Source organism: Macaca thibetana, chromosome 12 (assembly GCF_024542745.1).
Source record: "Macaca thibetana thibetana isolate TM-01 chromosome 12, ASM2454274v1, whole genome shotgun sequence".
NCBI classification, from domain to species: domain Eukaryota; kingdom Metazoa; phylum Chordata; class Mammalia; order Primates; family Cercopithecidae; genus Macaca; species Macaca thibetana.
Window position 1 is genome coordinate 56,935,717 of NC_065589.1, and position 22,164 is coordinate 56,957,880.

Sequence of the window (22,164 nt, forward strand, 5' to 3'; positions counted from 1 at the left end):
AACTCAAAAGTCCAAGTCCAAAGTCTCATCTGAGACAAGGTAAGTCCCTTCCACCAATGAGACTGTAAAATCGAAAACAAGCTAGTTACTTCCAAGATAAAATGGGGATGTAGGCATTGGGTAAATACTTCCATTTCAAATGGGAGAAATTGACTCTACAGCTCCACTAGGCAGTACTCTATTGGGGACTCTGTGAGGGGGTTCCAACTTCACATTTTCCCTTTGCACTTCCACAGTAGAGGTTCACCATGAGGGCTTCACCCCTGGAGCAGACTTCTGCCTAGACACCCAGGTATTTCCATACATCCTCTGCAATCTGGGTGGAGGCTCCCAAGTCTCAATTCTTGCTCTCTGCACACCCACATACTTAAAACCACATGGAAACTACCAAGTCTTCTTATGACTTGCAGCCTCTGGAGCAGTAGCCTGAGACATATCTGAGGTCTTTTTACCCATGGCTGGAGCTGGAGCAGCTGGGATGCAGGATGCCAAGTCCCAAGGCTGTGCGGAGCAGCGAGACCCTGGACCTGGCCCACAAAAACAGTTTTCCCCCATGCCCTCCAGGCCCATGATGGGAGAGGCTGCCATGAGGTCTCTGAAATGACTTTGAGGCATTTTCCCCTATAGTCTTGGCTATTAATAAGTGGCTTTTCTTTATTTATGTAAAATTTCTGCAGTCTTAAATTTCTCACCAGAAAAAATGGGTTTTTCTTTTCTACCACATGGTTGGCCTGCAAATTTACCAAACTTTTATGCTCTGTTTCCCTTTTAAATATAAATTTCAATTTCAGACCATTTATTTATGAAGTCATAACAGCCTACACTGTTAGAAGCAGTGAGGCTGCATCTTGAGTGCTTTCCTGCTTGGAAATTTTTCCACCCTAAGTCATCTCTCTGAAGTTCAAAGTTCCACAAATCTCTAGAGCCATGGCACAATGCCACCAGTCTCTTTGCTAAAGCACAGCAAGAGTGACTTTTACTCCAGTTTTTAATAGGTTCCTCATCTCCATCTGAGACCAGTCTGGACTTCACTGACCATATCACTATCAGCATTTTGGTTACAACTATCTTATAAGTATCTAGGAAGTTTCAAACTATTGCCAATCTTCCTGTCTTCTCCTGAGCCCTCCAAACTGTTCCAACCTCTGCCCATTATCCAATTCTAAGCCTGCTTTCACATTTTTAGGTGTCCTTATAGCAATGCCCCATTCTTCTGGTACCAATTATCTCTATTAGTTCATTCTCACATTGCTTTTAAGAACTAACTGAGACTGTATAATTTATAAATAAAAAAGGTTTAATTGACTTATCTTTTGTTCCACAGGCTGTACAGGAAGCGTGGCTGGGGGAGGCCTCTGGAAATATACAACTGTGGCAGGAGGTGAAGGGGAAGCCATCATGTCCTACATGACTGAAGCAAGGGGAAAAGAGAGCAAATGTAGAAGTGCTACATACTTTTAAACAAACAGATCTCGTGAGAAATCACTCACTATCACAACAGCAAGAGGGAAACTCACCCCTATGATGTAATCACCCCCTACCAAGTTTCTCCCCCAACATTGGGAATTACAATTCCATATGAGAGGTGAGTGGAGACACAGAGCCAAATCATAGATTATTTTAAAAATAATTGAAATTTAGGGTTGGTTAACTTGAAACATAAATAATTTCTGAAATTACCTATTGAACTCTTCTTTGATGTTTTTGTTGGATCTAGGAAAAGGAAAATAAGTTTACAAGTTGGAGGTACTGATATTTTTATGAAACTTGAATTTCTAAACATTTCAAGATATAAAAAATTATATATGCTTAATATTTTTAAAAAGGTGAGAAATTTGTAAATGATGTATCCCTTTTAGAAGTGTTAGCCCGGATGAGACTGGGGGGATTCACAATATCTACAGGATACAAATTATTCATTGCCATTTGTACCCTTCAAAACTATGATGATTTTTATGTGTCAATTTGACTGCTCTATGGAATGTGTATATAAACATTATCTCTGGATGTGCCTGACAACATGTGCCCAGATGAAATTAGCATTTTAATTGGTGGGCTCAATGATAGACTGCCATCTCCAATGTGCATGGGAAATCAATCATCCAATCTATTAAGGGTTTGAACAGAACCAAAATGTAGAAGAAGGAAGAACTAACTCCTTTTTGCTTCCTGCCTGCATAGTTGAGCTGGAATATCACTCTTCTGCCTTTGCACTGGGTTTTACACTATTAGTTCCCTCAGTTCTCAGTCCTTAGAACTTGGACTGAAATTACACCACTGGCTTTCCTGGGTCTCCAGCTTGCATGCAGGCAGTATATTGTGGGATTTCTCAGCCTCCACAATACTGTGAGCCATTTCCTCATAATAAATCTCATACACACACACACACACACACACACACACACACACACACACACACGTTCTGTTGGTTCTGTTTCTCTGGATGATCTTGACTAATACAAGACCATGGAGTAGAAATGAAAGCTTCCAAATTTATTTTATGAAGCCATCTATTATTCATATAAAAGCTTCAAAAAAACAGTTTAATTTAGGAACATAATTGATTAAAAAAACATATTTGTGAATTTAATTGGTTAGCATATCACATATTGATATACCAAAACAAGTGGGGTTTATACCAGGAATGCAAGGATGATTCCATGTTCATACCTTATTAGTATAATTTGCTTTGATATCAGTAATCTGCCTGCTCATTTTCCCTATAGTTTCTCCCACCACACTGACCTATCTCCTGCAACTCTCCACACTGGGGTGGTAGAGAGAGAATGTGTAGGACTATATAAGTAGTTTTCCTGGTGAAGGCCTGAAAATGTGTCATAACACTTCTGCCTATATTTGTTAGTCAGAACTTAATCACATAGAATACCTAACTCCAAGGTGGGGTGTGTGTGCGCGTGCATACGCACACACACATGCACTGTGCCTAAGAGATGCTTTCTGTATATTCAAGATGAAAACCAAAAAATTTGTAGACACCTAGTAAATCAGGCCATGTTCTGCAGATAACTTTTGAAATACACAAATAATAAACTACTTATTTAAAAATTCCAGTACTATTAGAAAACACCTTTGAAGAACAAATCCAGTTTACAAGAGCCTCAAAAATAAAAATAATTTAACTAGAAATGTTTTAAGTCTATGTAAAAAATTAAGGAATAGCTAAGAAGACCTGAATAATTATACTCACAGTGTGATCTTGAGACAATATAGTATCAGAAAGATACTCTTTATCCCTATTTTAATCTATACTTTTAACATATATAACATATATCTAATAATATGTCAGTGTGAACTTTGCAGTTAGCAAAGTTGATTCCAAAATTTACATTAAATAATAAATATTCTTAAGGAATTTTATAGAAATAAAATAAAATAAGGAAATACTGTTTCTATTGTTAAAACTAATTTAAAGTTTGCTATAATAAAAATAGATTTATCCAGTAATTTCACTCTTAGAAATTTATCATACAGATAAGCACAAAACATAGAACATTTGTAGCCAGTACTATAATGGAACTGATTCATCAAATTGTATGCCCACTCTTTTGGAATAGATGACCACTGTAGCCACCTATTATGAATGTACTGTGATAAGCACTTGCTGATATCCGTTCTGTAAACTACATTTATTACAACAATGTTTAGTATACCAAAAAGTCAGAAAAAACCCCACAAAATACCAAAGGATTCTGGACCAAATAAAAACTGATATAATACACAGCCATAAAAAGAATTAGGTAGTGTGGTATAATCCCCAGGACAAATTGTTAATTTTTTCCAGGTGAAAATAAATGAGTACATTATGCTAACATTTTTTGTATAAATATTTTAATTTTGGTATAATTATAGATAAAAAATAATTACAAAGATAGTACAGAGGGAGGTCCCCTGTACTCTTCACTGAATTTTCCATAACAGTTATATCTTACATAACTATAGTATAATAATATCAAAACCAGGAACTTAACATTGGTACACTGTATATATATAGTTCTATACCATTCATTCACATAGGTAGACTTATGTAACCACTACAGTCATGTAGAGACAAAATTACTCTATCACCTAAAAGATCTCCATCATGCTACATCTTTACAGTCACACCCCTACCCACCATACCTAACCCCTGAAAACAAATCAAATATTTTCTAATTCTATAATATTGACATTTCATGAGCGATTTATGAATGAAATCATACTGTATGTGACTTTCTGAGATTAGCTTTTTTGTTGTTTTTAAACTCAGCAGACATGCTGGAGATATATCCAAAGTGCTGAGTATATCAATAGTTTCTTCTTTGTATTATTGAGTAGTATTTTACAGTATGAATGTACTGCAGTTTGTTTAACTATCATTCGTTAAGGGATATTTTGGCTGTTTCCAGTGTTAGGCTCTAATTTCCGAGGAAAAGTTCCCCCAAAACTGCTATAAGAAATCATGGGAACATTTAGGGCATAGATCTGCATTTCTCTGCCATGAATGCCCAAGGAGTAGTACGCATGGTAAGTGTGTGTTTAGTTTTTTTAAAAGAAATTGCCAAAGTAGTTTTCTATAGAGACTGTACCATTTTACATTTCTGCTAGCAATGTGTGAGAGACCCAGATTCTCTGCATCCTTTGGTTATTACTATTTTTATAGTTACTATTATTCAATAACATAAATTTACTAAATATATTTAAATTAAATCACTATATTTATAATATTTAAACATCACTTTTATTTTAGCCATGCTAGTAAGTATGTAGTGATATTTCATCCTGGTCTTAATGGCTAGCAATGTTGAACATCTTTTCCTATGCTTGTTTTCAATCCACATATTCACTTCTGTGAAATGTCTTTTTATATCCTTTACACATTTTAGAATTAAATAGTTTGGTTTCACAGTTGAGTTTTGATAATTATTTGTATATTCTTATATGAATTCTTTGTTAGATATATAGTTTTAAAAATATTTGCTCCAAATCTGTAGTTTGTCTTTTAACAGGGTTTTTCATGGAACAAAAGTTTTAATATAAATGAAGTTCAATTTAGCAATATTTTTAAAGAATTGTACTTTGATATCATTTTAAAGGATTCTTCACCAAGACCTATGTCTCAAATATTTTTTCTTATGTTATCTTATAAAGTTGTTTTAGTTTTGTTTTACATTGAAGACTATGATCTATTTTGAGTTGATATTTGCACAAAGTGTGAAACCTAAATCAAAATTTGGGGGTTTCTTGTTTGGTTTTGTTGTTGTTGTCTATGGCTATTCAGTTGCTCCAGCACCATTTGTTAAAAACATTATCCTTGAGCCTGTTACCAAAAAACTAGGGGTTTGGTCTAGATCCTGTTGCCTACCAGACAGAAGCCTAATCACAAGACAACATTGCAGCAGAGAAGGTGACAAATCAGTCTCAAATCCATCTCCCTGACTGAGTAAAATTGGGGGTTATTATATAGTACGGAAGAAATGTAACCATGTATGGGAAAACAGAAATTAGAGAGTTAAGGAGAAGAGTTGGTCAACAGGAAGCAGGTGGTTGGTTAGGCAATCATGATAGTTGAGAGATCTGGCATCTCATGGTACAGATGCAGTGACCTGGAAAGAAATGTATTAGTTTAAGTTCCTTGATACTCCCAGATGGGAGGCCTGATGGTTGATTTTCCTGACAAAAGAACTCAACTAAGATAAATTTAACTTTTTCAATTTTTTAGACTGGAAGGGTCTATTTATATGTTTATTCATAAGAAACGATAAATATCAGTCCTGTGGGACAATTGAGCCAGTTTCAATCTTTTAAATTGATTTTGCACCTTTGTCACAAATCTGTTGGTTGTACTTTTGTGGCACTATTTCTGAGAGTTCCCTATTCTATTCAATTGACTGTTTCTATCCCTCTGCCAATACCTTAGAGTCTTGATTACTGTGGTGATGATAAGACTTAAAATCAGGTAAAACGGTTCCTCCTACTTTTTTCCCCCAGAATTTGTTTTAACTATTTTAGTTCCTTAGCTTTTCAATATCAAATATATGTTATTTTGGAGAAAACTGACATCCTTGCTATGCTGAATCTTCCAATCCATGAATATAGAATATTTCTCCACTTACTTAGAATTTATTTGATTTTTTTCCAACAGTTTTATAGTTTTCAGCATTCAAGCCTTGTAATTGTTTTGTTAGATTAAAACCCTTGCATTTAGTTACTTATGAATGACTATACATAAAACTCGATTTTTAATTTCTGTTTTCATGTATTCATTGCTAGTATATAGAAATATAATTTCATGTGTTATGTATAGCCACCTTGCTGAACCCTCTTACTAATTTTACATTCCTTGTGATTTTCTTTGTGGAACATCATGTCATCTTAAAATTGAAGCAGTTTTAATTAATTCTCTCCAAGCAGTAATTTTTTTAACTCTCATTTTATTGTCCTACTATGCTTGCTAGAAATGTCAGTACTGTGTGGACTAGTAGTAGTGAGGATTGACATTCTTATATTATTTCTAAGCTTAGGGGGTAAGCATTCAATATTTCACCTTTTAATATAATTTAAACTATAGGTTTTATAGATTCTCTTTCTCAAATCGACAAACTTTTCTTCCATTTCTAGTCTCTGAATTTTTTTTATGAATGAAAGTGAATCATGCCAAAACCTTTTCCTATGTGATTGATATGACCATGTGACTTCCTTTTTAGCTTGTTAATATAGTGGATTACATTGATTGATTTTTGAACATTGAATCAGTCTTGCATATCTGGAAATAAATATTCTTGGTTGATAATGTACAGTTATTTTTCCACATTGCTGACTTCTATAAAATTTGTCAAGAATTTTTGAAACTGTATACATGAGGGACATTGGTCTGTAATTTCCTTTTTGTGTGTGTGCTGACTTAGTCTGGTTTTAGTATCAGTGTCAATACGAGGTACATAGGATAAATCGTGAAACATTCCCTCCATCCCTATTTTCTGAAAAGATTGTGTAGAATTAATGTTAATTCTTCTACAAACAATTGGTAGAATTAATTGTCCATTGAAACCATCTGGGGCAGGAGATTTACTTTCTGAGAGTTTAAATAACAATTTAATATCCTTAGTAGTTATATAGCCACTAAAAATTTTATTTTGGATACATTTTATTTTGGATAAATTTTATATTGGATGAGTTATGGTAGTTTAGACTTTTTGAAGAATTTGTCTATTTTATGTAAAGTGATCAATTTCTGTGTGTAGAATTTTCTTTTTATCCTTATACTGATAATATTCCCTTATTATATTTTTACTATCAACAGGGACCATGGTGATATCCCTTGCTTTGTTCCTGACATTACCAATATGTGTCTTCTTTCTGTTTTCTTTGTCAGTCTTCATGGAAATTTGTCAATTTTATTAATCTTTTCAAAGAACAAGCTTCATTTTTATTATTGTGCTTTTTTTTCTGTTTTACATTTTATTGGTATCTACTCTTATTGTTATTCTTTACCTTCTTTTGCTTGCCTTGGGTTTATTTTTCTATTCTATTTCCAGATTCTTGAAGTGGGCACTTTGATAACTAACTCACTCAAGACATTTCCTATTTACTAATTTAATTATTTACTACTACAATTTCCCTCCAGCAAGCATCACTATAACTTCTACCCACAAATTTTGATGTATTTTATTTTCATGTTCATTTTATTCAGTGCATTTTAAATTATCCATTAAGAGTTGTTCTTTGACAATGCATTGCTAAGAAATTAGTCATTTAGTTTCCAAATGTTCGAAAATTTTTCTGTTATCTTTCTGCTATTGATTTCTGTATCAGTATCATTTGATCCCATTATAGTCAGAGAACATATTCTATATGATTTTAAATTTGCTTGGTTTGTTTTATGACCCACAATATAGCCTATCTTGGTATATGGCTTATGCTAGGTTGCGGGGAAGTGCATATTCTATTTTTGGGGGCATAAATGTTGATTATACCCTGTTGCTTCAGTGTTGAGTTTTTCTATATCCTTGCTGATTTTCTGCGTTCTTTCACCTGTTGAGAAAGGGTGTTGAAGTAAACTCTCCAATTATAACTGTGCATTTGTCTATTTATCCTTTCAGTTCTACCAGATTTCAATTCCCATATTTTCCAGCTCTGTTATTTGTTACATACACAATTAGGATTTTCACATCTTTGTGTTAGATTGGCCTTAATTTTGTATCTTGAAACTTTGCTGAATTCATTTACCAGTTCTAGGAGCTTTCTGGATGAGTTTTTAGCATTTTCTAGGTCCTGATCATATCATCAGCAAACAGCAACAGTTTGACTTCCCTTTTACTGATTTGAATGCCCTTTATTCTTTCTCTTGTCTGATTGCTTTGGCTAGGACTTCCAGTGCTATGTTGAACAGAGGTGCTGAAAGTGGGCATCCCTGTCTTGTTCTAGTTCTCAGGGAGAATACTTTCAACTTTTCCTTGTTCAGTAAAATGTTGGCTGTGGGTTTGTCGTAGATGGCTTTTATTACTTTAAGGTATGTCCCTTATATGCTGATTTTGCTGAGGGCTTTAATCATAAAGGGATGCTAGATTTTGTCAAATGCTCTTTCTGCATCTATTGAGATAATTATGGGATCTTTTTAATTTTAATTCTGTTTACATGGTGTATGACATTTTTTGACTTGCATGTGTTAAACCATTCTGGTCTCCCTTGTATAAAACCCACTTGATTATGGTAGATTATCCTTCTGATATGCTGTTGGATTCTGTTGACAAGTATTTTGTTGAGGATGTTTGCATCTATGTTCATCAGTGATATTGGTCTGTACATTTCTTTTTTTTGTTATATCTTACCCTGGTTTTGGTATTAGGGGGATACTAGCTTTACACAATGAGTTGGGGAGGATTCTATCTTTCTCTATCTTTTGGAATAGTGTCAATAGTATTAGTTCCAACTCTTCTTTGAATGTCTGATATAATTCAGCTGTGAATCCATCTGGTCCTGAACTTTTCTTTGTTGGCTTTTTTTTTTTTTTTTTTTTTTTTTTTTTTTTTACTACCGTTTCCATCTCCCTGCTTGTTATTGGCCTGTTTAGAGTTTCTATATCTTTCTGGCCACCAAAATAGCATGACACTGCTATAAAAATTGGCACATAGACCAACGAAACAGAATAGAGAAACCTAGAAATAAAACCAAATACTTAGAGTCAACTGATCTTCAACAAAGCAAATAAAAACATAAAGTGGGTAAAGGACGCCTTACTCAACAAATGGTGCTAGAGTAATTGTCAAGGAACATGTAGAAGAATTAAACTGGATCTTCATCTCCCACCTTATACAAAAATCAACTAAAGATGGATCAAATACTTAAATCTAAGACCTGAAACTATAAAAAGTTTAGAAGATAACATCAGAAAAGCCCTTCTAGATATTGGTTTAAGGAAAGACTTCATGACCAAGAACCCAAAAGCAAATGTAACAAAAACAAAGATAAATAGATGAGACTTAATTAAACTAAAAAACTTTTACACAGAAAAATAAATAATAACCAGAGTTATCAGACAACACACAGAGTGGGAGAAAATCTTCACAATCTGTACATTCAACAAAGGACTAACATCCAGAATCTACAAAGAACTCAAACAAATCATCAGGAAAAAATTAAACAATTCCACCAAAAAGCGGGCTAAAGACATGAATAGACAATTCTCAAAAGAAGATATACAAATGGCCAACAAGTATTTGGAAAAATGCTCAACGTCACTAATTATCAGGGAAATGCAAATCAAAACCACAATGAGATACCACCCTACTCCTGCAAGAACGGCCATGTTCAAAAAATAAAAAAAAAAAAATAGATATTGGCATGAATGTGGTAAAAAGGGAACAGTTTTACATTGTTGGTGGGAATGTAAACTAGTACAACTGCTGAGGAAAACAGTGTGGAGATTCCTTAGAGAATTAAAAGTAGATCTACCATTTGATCCAGCAATCCCACTACTAGGTATCCACTCAGAAGAAAAGAAGTCATTATATGAAAAGGATACTTGCATATGCATGTTTATAGCAGCACAATTCACAACTGCAAAAATATGGAACCAGCCCAAATGCCCATCAATTAATCAATGAGTGAATAACAAAATGTGATATATATATATCATATATATCCATATATATCCCTATATATCCATATATATCCCCATATTCAAATATATCCATATATATTCATATATATCCATATATATCCCTATATATAGATTAATATATATCCCTATATATGGAAATATATATAGGGATATATATACACACACACACACATATACACACACACCAATCAGTCATAAAAAAGAATGAAAATGGCATTTGCAGCAACCTGGATGGAACTGGAGACTATTACTATAACTGAAGTAACTCAGTAATGAAAAGCCAAACATCATATGTTCTCACTCATAAATGAGAGCTATGTCATGAGGACACAAAAGTATAAGAATGATACATTGGGCTTTGGGGACTTGGAGGAAACTGTGGCAGGAGATGAGGGATAAATGACAACACTTTGGGTACAGTGTACACTTGCTCCCTAAAAACCTATTGAAATAAAAAAATAATTTTTAAAAATCTTATTTTATGAGATATCTTCTGAGATCACTCTGGTAAGTGAATAAGGATAATACCTTGTTACTGTCTATGAGAATAAAAAAGTCCTAACTCTCAATGGTTTTTCTTTGATACTACATTAGAGGGCCAGGATAATGGATATGTCTTGGTACAGCTGGGCAAGAGTTGAAGTCTAGACTCTCCCCTCAACATTTGCTGGTAGGGATGAAAATGAGGCCATAATTTTTCTGCACTGTTTAGCAGGAATACAGTGATTATCTAAAAGTTTTCTATCTTTCTAAATTGCTCCATTCCAGGTTCTCTAACTTGAGAGAGTATGCTTTTCCTGGGGACATTTTTGTCTGCTGCTTTTTTTTTTTTTTTTTTTTTTTTTCTGGTTTCTTCAGTACCCAGCCTAGAGTATATGAGGCAAAAAGAAACCCCAGTAAAATTCCCTTCATGTCATTGCTTGTGTCCCAAGTTACTGTATAGTCTGCCTTCTTTTCTCTATTTTTGCAAATATTCTTATATTTATGTTATATATAATGCCTGGGGGGGGGTTATTGTACTTAATGAAAGGAACAGAAAAAAAATGCCTCGCTCTATCTTCCCAGAAGTGCAAGTCCTGCCATTTGCTTTTTAAAAATAATTTTTACATATACAATGCGCTTACATACATCCATATAAAGTCATAACAGATTTCCTTTTGTTATAACTCTATATTTATATAAATATAAAAATATGAAAAACTTTATATTTGCATAGGTTATCACTGAAAGAGTATACATGAAACTTATAGCAGAAATTATTGCTGAAGAAATGTGTTACAAAATACTGTGTACTATTTAAAACATTACTCACACTTTAAATTTAGCCTTTCAGTTAGAACCTCCTTCTTCCAGTAATCCGCCAAAGTGATGAACACAAAGGGAAAGAAGAGGAGAAGCACCCAATATATGTTCTGTAGGCTTTTTAGAAAACATGGAGGTGCTCCTATGGCCATATACATGTGAATCTTTAAGAATGGTGATACTGCAGACATCAAAGGAATGCATACTGTTCAGAAAGGAATGCCCCACAAATGTTACCATGGAAAAACTGGAATATTCTCTCTACAACGTACCCAGCAGACTGTTGGCATTGTTATAAACAAACAAGTTAAGAGCAAGATTCTTGCCAAGATAATTAGTGTACATATTGAGCATATTAAGCGTTCTAACAGCCGAGATAACTTTTTGAAATGCAGGAAGGAAAATGATCAGAAAAAGAAGGAAGCAAAAGAGAAACACATGTGAGTTTAACTGAAGTGCCAGCCTGCTCCACGCAAATAAGTATACTTTCTGAGACCCCGTGCGAAGCCGAGCTGCTGGAAGCTATTTCCTATGAATTCATGGCATAATAGGTGTAAATGAAAATAGAAGACCTCTTGACTACAAACAAACAAACTGAAAAATATGTATGTCTAGACAAAACACTTTAAAAGCCCTTTACAAGGGAATATCCAAATGGGCAATAAACGTAAGAAAAGGTGATCAACTTTATTATTTATCAGGCAAGTGCAGATTCAAATCACATTACAATTCTGCTGCATACTCACAATTGCTCAAATGAAAAAAAGAGAAAAGGAAAAAAGGTAGACATATGGAGCAACTAAAAATCCACACATGGCTGGTTGTACAGTAATTTATTCTATCATTTGGCAGTGTTTACTAGAGGAGAGCATATCCATAACCAGCCTTTTAACTTCTAAGTATATTCCTAACAGAAATGCACATACATGTTCAAATGATATGCACAAGAATGAAAGTAAGAGCCTTAGTCATAATGGTAGAATACTGGCAACTACCATAGGTAAAATGTAGGAATAAATTTTCAACTGCTTATCAATTAGAATACTGTAGAACAATGAAAGTGAATGAATTACAACTACAAACATTATGAATGTATCTCACAACATATGGTTGAATTAATAAAATTCAATCTTTATTTGTATGGTTCTCAGGATAAAAGGTTTTTGAAAATCTAATATAATATATGGCATTAAAAGGAGAATAGTGGTTACCCTTTAGGCACAATGAATAAAAGGGTGCATTAAAGGGACTTCTGGAGTGCTGTCAATGTTCTGCTTTTTGATCTAGGTGCTGGTTGCATGGGGGAATTTAAATTGTAAGAAGTCATCAAACCATACACGTACGATTTCTCAACTTTTCTATATATTATACTTCAAAAAATTCAAAAAGGAATGAAAATTTGCTTATAATTAAACTATGAAAATGTAAATGCAGTGAAGTTATTGGAACACTTCTTTTTTATACGTACTTATAAACAAAAAGAATTTTCTGTTTTTAATTATCATTTTGTAAAAAATAAAGTGAAGATTATTTTCTCTTCTCTCTGTTTTCCATATTTTAAAGCATTTCAATTAAACATCATTGGGCAGGGGGTATATGGGCAAGGAGTATGTGAAGATGCATTTGGCACAAATAAAATCTCAATTCAATGTTTTAATTTAGACCACGTTTTACAACCATAATACAATTAAGTTAGAAATTAAAAGTTCCAATGAGTCAAATGTTAAGAGTATGCAAAAATTTATAAAACTTATACAGAACAAATAAAATAAACATTAAATTACTGACATTTAAGAAAATTAAATCAATCTTAATTAAATTAAGAAAATTAAATTACTAATATTAAGGAAAATTAAATTAAATCAACTAACATTTAAAAAAATTTAAAAATGTGTACAAGAAAAGGAAGATCAATAATGTCTCAGACCTAAAAATCTGGAAATCAGACTTTGGCTCCCCCTTTCTGTCACACCTATGTACCTAATCTAGCAAAAATTTTGCTAGACCAGGGTTTCTCAACCACAACACCATTGAAATTTTGGGCTGGATAATTCTTTGTATTTGTGCTTTGTAGGATGGTTAACATCATTCCAGGCATCTACCATCTAGATGCCAGTTGTACCATCTCTGTCTCCGGTTGTGACAATCAAAAAGGTATCCACATATTGTCAGATGTTCTCTAGGCACAAAATAAACCAATTTGGAATGACTGCATTAGACCCTACCTCTTTATTTTGAATCCTTCCATTTGTTTTCCATTCCACTCCTAACTCCCTGTTCAAAGTCAGTATCTTCTCTTGTATGGACTGTTTTCTTGTATGCAATTTCTTGTATGTAATTTCTCTTTGTTTTCAATCATGGCTCTTTACGATTAATTCTTCACACAGAAACCATATAAATATATTTTGTCACTTTTTAATGGCTTCACTGGGGACTTAAAATAAATGTTAAACTTTTCACCTGTGGCTATGAGGCCTGAATTACTTGGCATCTCTTCATCTTTCTGGACTTATGTTCTGTCTTTCTTACCCAATCCCATGACATTTTCGACATCTGGAATTTCTTCAGTTTTTCGATGTGAACTTAGCTCATTTTCATCTTTGGCTCTTTTGCCAGGTCTCTGCCTGGAATGCTCTTCTGGAATGTTGTATCACTCACTTTTCAGTTCAAAATTAAACATTGTCTTCTCAAATTGTCTTTCTCTGATCACAAGCTCTAAATCAGTCACATTTTAAAATTCTTGAAACTGAAAGAATTTTAATTATCTGCATAGTAGTTATTATCAGATATTTTCTTTAGTATTATTTGCTATCCCTCAAATTAAAAACAAACAAACAAAAAAACCAGGCCAGACTCATGAAAATCAAAGAGATCTGACCAATAAGAAATGTTACTAGAAATTCAATGGATGGGCCGGGCGCGGTGGCTCACGCCTGTAATCTCAGCACTTTGGGAGGGGGAGCCGGACGGATCACGAGGTCAGGAGATCGAGACCATCCTGGCTAACACAGTGAAACCCTATCTCTACTAAAAATACAAAAAATTAGCCAGGCGTGGTGGTGGGCGCCTGTAGTCCCAGCTATTCGGGAGGCTGAGGCCAGAGAATGGTGTGAACCCGGGAGGCGGAGCTGGCAGTGAGCCGAGATGGCTCCAGCCTGGGCGACACTCCAGCCTGGGCGACAGAGGGAGACTCTGTCTTAAAAAAAAAAAAAAAAAAAAAAAAAAATTCAATGGATACAGGCAATCGCATGACCAAGGAAGAGCATGTCTAAAACAGTCTAAAACCATCAGCACATATCCCTATGTCTTCTTTCATTGGGGACATTGGATTGAGATTTAACATATGAGGTTTAAAGCAATGCATTTGAAGCATCGTTTATACAAAAGTAACTTTACTGATCATAAAATATATGCATTTTATACCTAATAATTACATGAGATATAATGTTTTCCAGGATACTTTGCTCCATAATTCCATCAATTCCAGATTTATGTTTTATAAGCAACTAGAGCAGGTCCTGAGAAAAGCATCTCACAGATAAAGACTCTGTTTTCTTCTGGTAAATACCATCAGAATGTCTGATAACATGTTGTCAAGATGAGTTGACCTGAACATTTTTCTTTTTCTGACTGCATGTATGTCCTCATGGGAATGGTGATAAGCTGTAGGCTGGCTACTAACCCTTTTCTTCCTACTCCAGATACACTCCCCATCTCCCAACACAAACCCACTTCTTCAGAGCAAGTACTTTCAAAGACGTCACTTCTGTATCTCCAGTACCTAAAACTACACTTAGCACTTAGTAGCTTGTGAAGTTCATAAATAAATGAAAAAATTTTAAAGTTACAAGAAAATCTAATCCTCATTGATGATGCAAGACAAAATTTCATTTAATTATAATGTAATACTAGAATTATGCAAAAATAAAATAGCAATGAAGAGATCTGAACATGCCTCTATCAAAATTAAAAACAAATTATTGGTATGTAAAAATAAAATATGATTAAGAAGAGTGTTCTAGCATAAACATGCTCTCTCACATACAGAAACAGACACGCATGTCAAACCACTTGTATGCTGGAGCCAGCTCATAGCTTGTAAGAGCCAACCGTTACATTAATTTTGTGTCAGTTGTTAAATACAGTCATTATTATGAAAATTATATAAATATAAAATTAAATAAGAAATAAAAGTAGTAAACATGGAAAAACATCACTTTCTAATTAGTTTACTGCATTGTACTATTATCTATGCTTTCAAGTTTATCTTTATTGTATCTTTGGCGTGGAATTACTAGATAATGGTGTATTACTGCTCATCTCCTTTCTAACTCCACATTTAATTACATTACTTTGGGAATGTGAGATTGACCACAGTAACAGCATTTATGCCATAAATATTAAAAAATGCTACAAATTAGGCTCTTTCATTTTGTGATGAGAGCTAGTTGTTAAACATTTACCAGCACATCATTATACCAAACTGTATAATAATATAAAGAGGAAAAAATAGAGCAGGTGAACAGAAAAATGGACCAAAAAGTAAAAAGGTTAGAAAAAAAAAAGAACTATAAAAGGTTAATGAAATAGAGATTGATAAACTATCTAATGTCACTTACCTTTTTTCTTAATAACAGAAACTGCTTTTTTTGGGACAGTGATGGCACCAGCTGGATATGATTCTCGGGTTCCTTTGAAATTAGGGAGGGCCTTATGACAGTTCTTGTCCATCAGCCATAGGTAGAAATGTTGGCCATTGGCGAAAGCTTCGCTTTTATCACATAGGTGATAGATAGAGAGATAGAGAGATAGATAGATAGATAGATAGATAGATAGATCGATCCTATCTGTATTATATATATATATATAATATATATATATTATACATCTGTATTATATATATATCTGTATTATATATATATATTATACATATATATCTGTATTATATATATATATTATACATATATATTACACATATATATTATACATATATATTATAATGTATATATAATGTATATATATTATACATAATATGTATAATATATATTATACATATATATTATACATATATATACATCTGTATTATATATATATATTATACATATATATATATATATATATATATATATGTATGTAAAAGTCATTCTACCTGAAAGGGGAACTTGATGCATAAAGCTATTATCTCCTGGTTTTTATGGAAAATAAATCAACCTCTAAATAACTTACTTGTTTATTTCACTGTGCTAAGAGTTCTCTGTTATATGATGTCACATCCAAATATCAAATACACACATGTTAAGAAATAGATGGGTGGGGTGTGGTTAGTCATGCCTTTAATCCCAGTACTCTGAGAGGCAGAGGAGGAAGAATTGCTTGTGTCCAGGAGTGCGAGAGCAGCCTGGGCAGCACTAGAAGACCCTGTCTCTACAAAAAAAAAAAAAAAAAAAAATTTAAAATTAGCTGGGCATGATGGTGCACACCTATAATTTCAACTGATCTGGAGGCTGACATGGGAGGACCCTTTGAGCCCAGGAGTTTCAGGCTGCAGTGAGCTACAATCACACCACTGTGCTCCAGTCTGAGTGATGGAATGAGACCTTGTCTCTAAAAGAAAAGAAAAAAAAATAGATGAAGTGATATCAACTGAAATACATAAAGATCTGGAAAATAAAGAGAAAGAAATAAAATTACCTCTTTTTTTTGGCAAAATAATAAAAACTCCAGAAAACATTCTCTGTTTAGTATGTGTAAAAAAGTATTCCAATAGCTCTCATATTGCTTCAGGGAATGTTAATCATCTAAAACTACTTAAAAATAGTTAAGATGACAAAATTTAAAACCCATAATTTTGGCTGGGCTCAGTGGCTCATGTGTATAATCCCAGGACTTTGGGAGGCTGAGGTGGGAGGATCACATGAGCCTAGGAGTTTGAGATCAACCTGGGCAACCGAGAGACACCCTGTCTCTAAAAAATAAATAAATGAAATAAAATTGACCACATAATTGGAAGTAAAGCACTCCTCAGCAAATGTACAAGAACAGAAATTATAACAAACTGTCTCTCAGACCACAGAGCAATCAAACTAGAACTCAGGACTAAGAAACTCAATCAAAACCGCTCAACTGCATGGAAACTGAACAATCTGCTCCTGGATGACTACTGCGTGCATAACGAAATGAAGGCAGAAATAAAGATGTTCTTTGAAACCAATGAGAACAAAGATACAACATACCAGAATCTCTGGGACACATTTAAAGCAGTGGGTAGAGGGAAATTTATAGCACTAAATGCCCACAAGAGAAAGCTGGAAAGATCTAAAATTGACACTCTAACATCACAATTAAAAGAACTAGAGAAGCAAGAGCAAACACATTCAAAAGGTAGCAGAAAACAAGAAATAACTAAGATCAGAGCAGAACTGAAGGAGATAGAGACACAAAAAACCATCCAAAAAATCAATGAATCCAGGAGCTGGGTTTTTGAAAAGATCAACAATATTGATAGACCGCTAGCAAGACTAATAAAGAAGAAAGGAGAGAAGAATCTAATAGACGCAATAAAAAATGATAAAGGGGATATCACCACTGACCCCACAGAACTACAAAATATCATCAGAGTATACTATAAACACCTCTACGCAAATAAACTAGAAAATCTAGAAGAAATGGATAATTTCCTGGACACTTACACTCTTCCAAGACTAAACCAGGAAGAAGTTGAATCCCTGAATAGACCAATAGCAGGCTCTGAAATTGAGGCAATAATTAATAGCCTACCAACTAAAAAAAGTTCAGGACCAGATGGATTCACAACTGAATTCTACCAGAGGTACAAGGAGGAGCTGGTACCATTCCTTCTGAAATTGTTCCAATCAATAGAAAAAGAGGGAATCCTCCCTAACTCATTTGATGAGGCGAACATCATCCTGATACCAAAGCCTGGCAGAGACACAACAAAAACAGAATTTTAGACCAATATCCCTGATGAACATCAATGCAAAAATCCTCAATAAAATACTGGCAAACCGAATCCAGAAGCACATCAAAAAGCTTATCCACCATGATCAAGTGGACTTCATCCCTGGGATGCAAGGCTGGTTCAACATACTCAAATCAATAAACATAATCCAGCATATAAACAGAACCAAAGACAAAAACCACGTGATTATCTCAATAGATGCAGAAAAGGCCTTTGACAAAATTCAACAGCCCTTCATGCTAAAAACGCTCAATAAATTCGGTATTGATGGAACGTACTTCAAAATAATAAGAGCTATTTATGGCAAACCCACAGCCAATATCATACTGAATGGGCAAAAACTGGAAAAATTCCCTTTGAAAACTGGCACAAGACAGGGATGCCCTCTCTCACCACTCCTATTCAACATAGTGTTGGAAGTTCTGGCTAGGGCAATCAGGCAAGAGAAAGAAATCAAGGGTATTCAGTTAGGAAAAGAAGAAGTCAAAATGTCCCTCTTTGCAGATGACATGATTGTATATTTAGAAAACCCCATTGTCTCAGCCCAAAATCTCCTTAAGCTGATAAGGAACTTCAGCAAAGTCTCAAGATACAAAATTAATGTGTAAAAATCACAAGCATTCTTATCCACCAGTAACAGACAGAGAGCCAAATCATGAATGAACTTCCATTCACAATTTCTTCAAAGAGAATAACATACCTAGGAATCCAACTTACAAGGGATGTAAAGGACCTCTTCAAGGAGAACTACAAACCACTGCTCAGTGAAATAAAAGAGGACACAAACAAATGGAAGAACATACCATGCTCATGGATAGGAAGAATCAATATCGTGAAAATGGCCATACTGCCCAAGGTAATTTATAGATTAGATGCCATCCCCATCAAGCTACCAATGAGTTTCTTCACAGAATTGGAAAAAACTGCTTTAGAGTTCATATGGAACCAAAAAAGAGCCCGCATTGCCAAGACAATCCTAAGTCAAAAGAACAAAGCTGGAGGCATCACGCTACCTGACTTCAAACTATCCTACAAGGCTACAGTAACCAAAGCAGCATGGTACTGCTACCAAAACAGAGATACAGACCAATGGAACAGAACAGAGTCCTCAGAAATAAAACCACACATCTACAGTTATCTGATCTTTGACAAACCTAAGAAAAACAAGAAATGGGGAAAGGATTCCCTATTTAATAAATGGTGCTGGGGAAATTGGCTAGCCATAAGTAGAAAGCTGAAAGTGGATCCTTTCCTTACTCCTTATATGAAAATTAATTCAAGATGGATTAGAGACTTAAATGTTAGACCTAAAACCATAAAAACCCTAGAAGAAAACCTAGGTAATACCATTCAGGACATAGGCATGGTCAAGGACTTCATGTCTAAAACACCAAAAGCAATGGCAACAAAAGCCAAAATTGACAAATGGGATCTAATGAAACTAAAGAGCTTCTGCACAGCAAAAGAAACTACCATCAGAGTGAACAGGCAACCTACAGAATGGGAGAAAATTTTTGCAATCTACTCATCTGACAAAGGGCTAATATCCAGAACCTACAAAGAACTCAAACAAATTTACAAGAAAAAAACAAACAACCCCATCAAAAAGTGGGCAAAAGATATGAACAGACATTTCTCAAAAGAAGACATTCATACAGCCAACAGACACATGAAAAAATGCTCATCATCACTGGCCATCAGAGAAATGCAAATCAAAACCACAATGAGATACCATCTCACACCAGTTAGAATGGCGATCATTCAAAAGTCAGGAAACAACAGGTGCTGGAGAGGATGTGGAGAAATAGGAACACTTTTACACTGTTGGTGGGATTGTAAACTAGTTCAACCATTATGGAAAACAGTATGGCGATTCCTCAAGGATCTAGAACTAGATGTACCATATGACCCAGCCATCCCATTACTGGGTATATACCCAAAGGATTATAAATCATGCTGCTATAAAGACACATGCACACGTATGTTCACTGCAGCACTATTCACAATAGCAAAGACTTGGGATCAACCCAAATGTCCATCAGTGACAGACTGGATTAAGAAAATGTGGCACATATACACCATGGAATACTATGCAGCCATAAAAAAGGATGAGTTTGTGTCCTTTGTAGGGACATGGATGCAGCTGGAAACCATCATTCTCAGCAAACTATCGCAAGAACAGAAAACCAAACACTGCATGTTCTCACTCATAGGTGGGAACTGAACAATGAGATCACTTGGACTCGGGAAGGGGAACATCACACACCGGGGCCTATCATGGGGAGGGGGGTGGGGGGAAGGGGGAGGGATTGCACTGGGAGTTATACCTGATGTAAATGACGAATTGATGGGTGCTAAGTTGATGGGTGCAGCACACCAACATGGCACAAGCATACATATGTAAGAAACCTGCACGTTATGCACGTGTATGCTAGAACTTATAATAATAAAAAGAAAAAAAAAGAAATGAATGAATAAATAAATAAATAAATAAAACTTAAAATTTCACTTACAAGAATTAATCCTTGAGCAATATTTGCATAGACATGTTTATCTATTATATATTTGTAATGACAGAAATTACAACAGTAAGGGAAGGAATAAAATTATTTATACATATAAAATAATATTTTGTTATAAAATATGGAATGATAATAATACCAACAACTCAAAAACTACTTAAGATATTTAACATTCATCTCTTAGATAATGTGCTAAAAGCTTTATGTGTATTATTGCCTTAAATTTTTATTAGAATCCTATCCAGATAATATTATCTGCATTTCATATATTAGAAAATTGGACTTTGAGGAGTTTACATAATTCTGCTTCAAGTGACACAGACAATATGTGGTAGAATTTGAATGCAGTTTATTATTAACAAGTCTATGCTATTTACTATTTTACAAAATTTTAAATAGGTATAGAAATTGTGTGTGTGTGTGTATATATATATATATAGTGGAAATATATGTATACATATATATGGTGGAAAAGTCGTTTTATACTTTTTGTAGTATGACCAAATAATATAAACTAACAGACAGAGAGAGAGAGGACAGTCACAGATGTCTAGAAAAACATATATTTTAAAAATTATTAATAATAGTTATACTTTGTAGGTGATTTTAATGGGGACTTTCGCTTAGAGCAAAATAGTGGCTGAAAATGTTAGAATTTGTACTTCTATTAATTTATATTCAGGAAAAACAATTAAAATCAAAATTCAATGAAATGGCGTCATTAATATGGAGATTATGAAATAATAGACTTACAATATCTTAAGACTTTACTATACTCAATCAGTCATATTCCCCTTTGTTCTTGAGAGTTTGAAGCTTATATTGTCTAAAAAATTGGGATTCAAAGTGACAGTTGATCCTGACTCACACGTCAAAATAATTCAAGAGATTTCCCTAAGCCCCATCGTGCTTTAAAATCAACATGCCTGGGAATGTAAATTAGTATAGTCATTAGAGAAAACAGTATGGAGTTTCCTCAAACAATTAAAAATAAAATTAGTGTATGACCTAACAATCCCATTACTGGCTATATATTCAAATGATATGAAGTCAGTATATTAAATAGTTACCTGTACTCCCATGTTTATTGCAACATTATTAACGATAGCCAAGAAATGGAATCAACTTAATTGTCCATCAACAGATCAATGAATAAAGAAAATGTGGTATACATACACAATGAAATACTATTCAGCCTTAAAAGAGGGGGAAATTCTGTCATTTGTGACAGCACAAATAAA

The 22,164-nt window shown here is 34.1% G+C and overlaps 1 long non-coding RNA gene across 1 annotated transcript in view; it reads left to right on the forward strand.

Moving 5' to 3' along the window:
- LOC126932673 (uncharacterized) overlaps positions 1-22,164 on the forward strand; it is a 79,203-nt gene that overhangs the window by 8,687 nt on the left and 48,352 nt on the right. Inside the window, exon 2 of the long non-coding RNA XR_007718274.1 lies at positions 1,325-1,585. This is a non-coding gene — a long non-coding RNA (uncharacterized LOC126932673). The remainder of the gene's footprint in view (positions 1-1,324; positions 1,586-22,164) is intronic.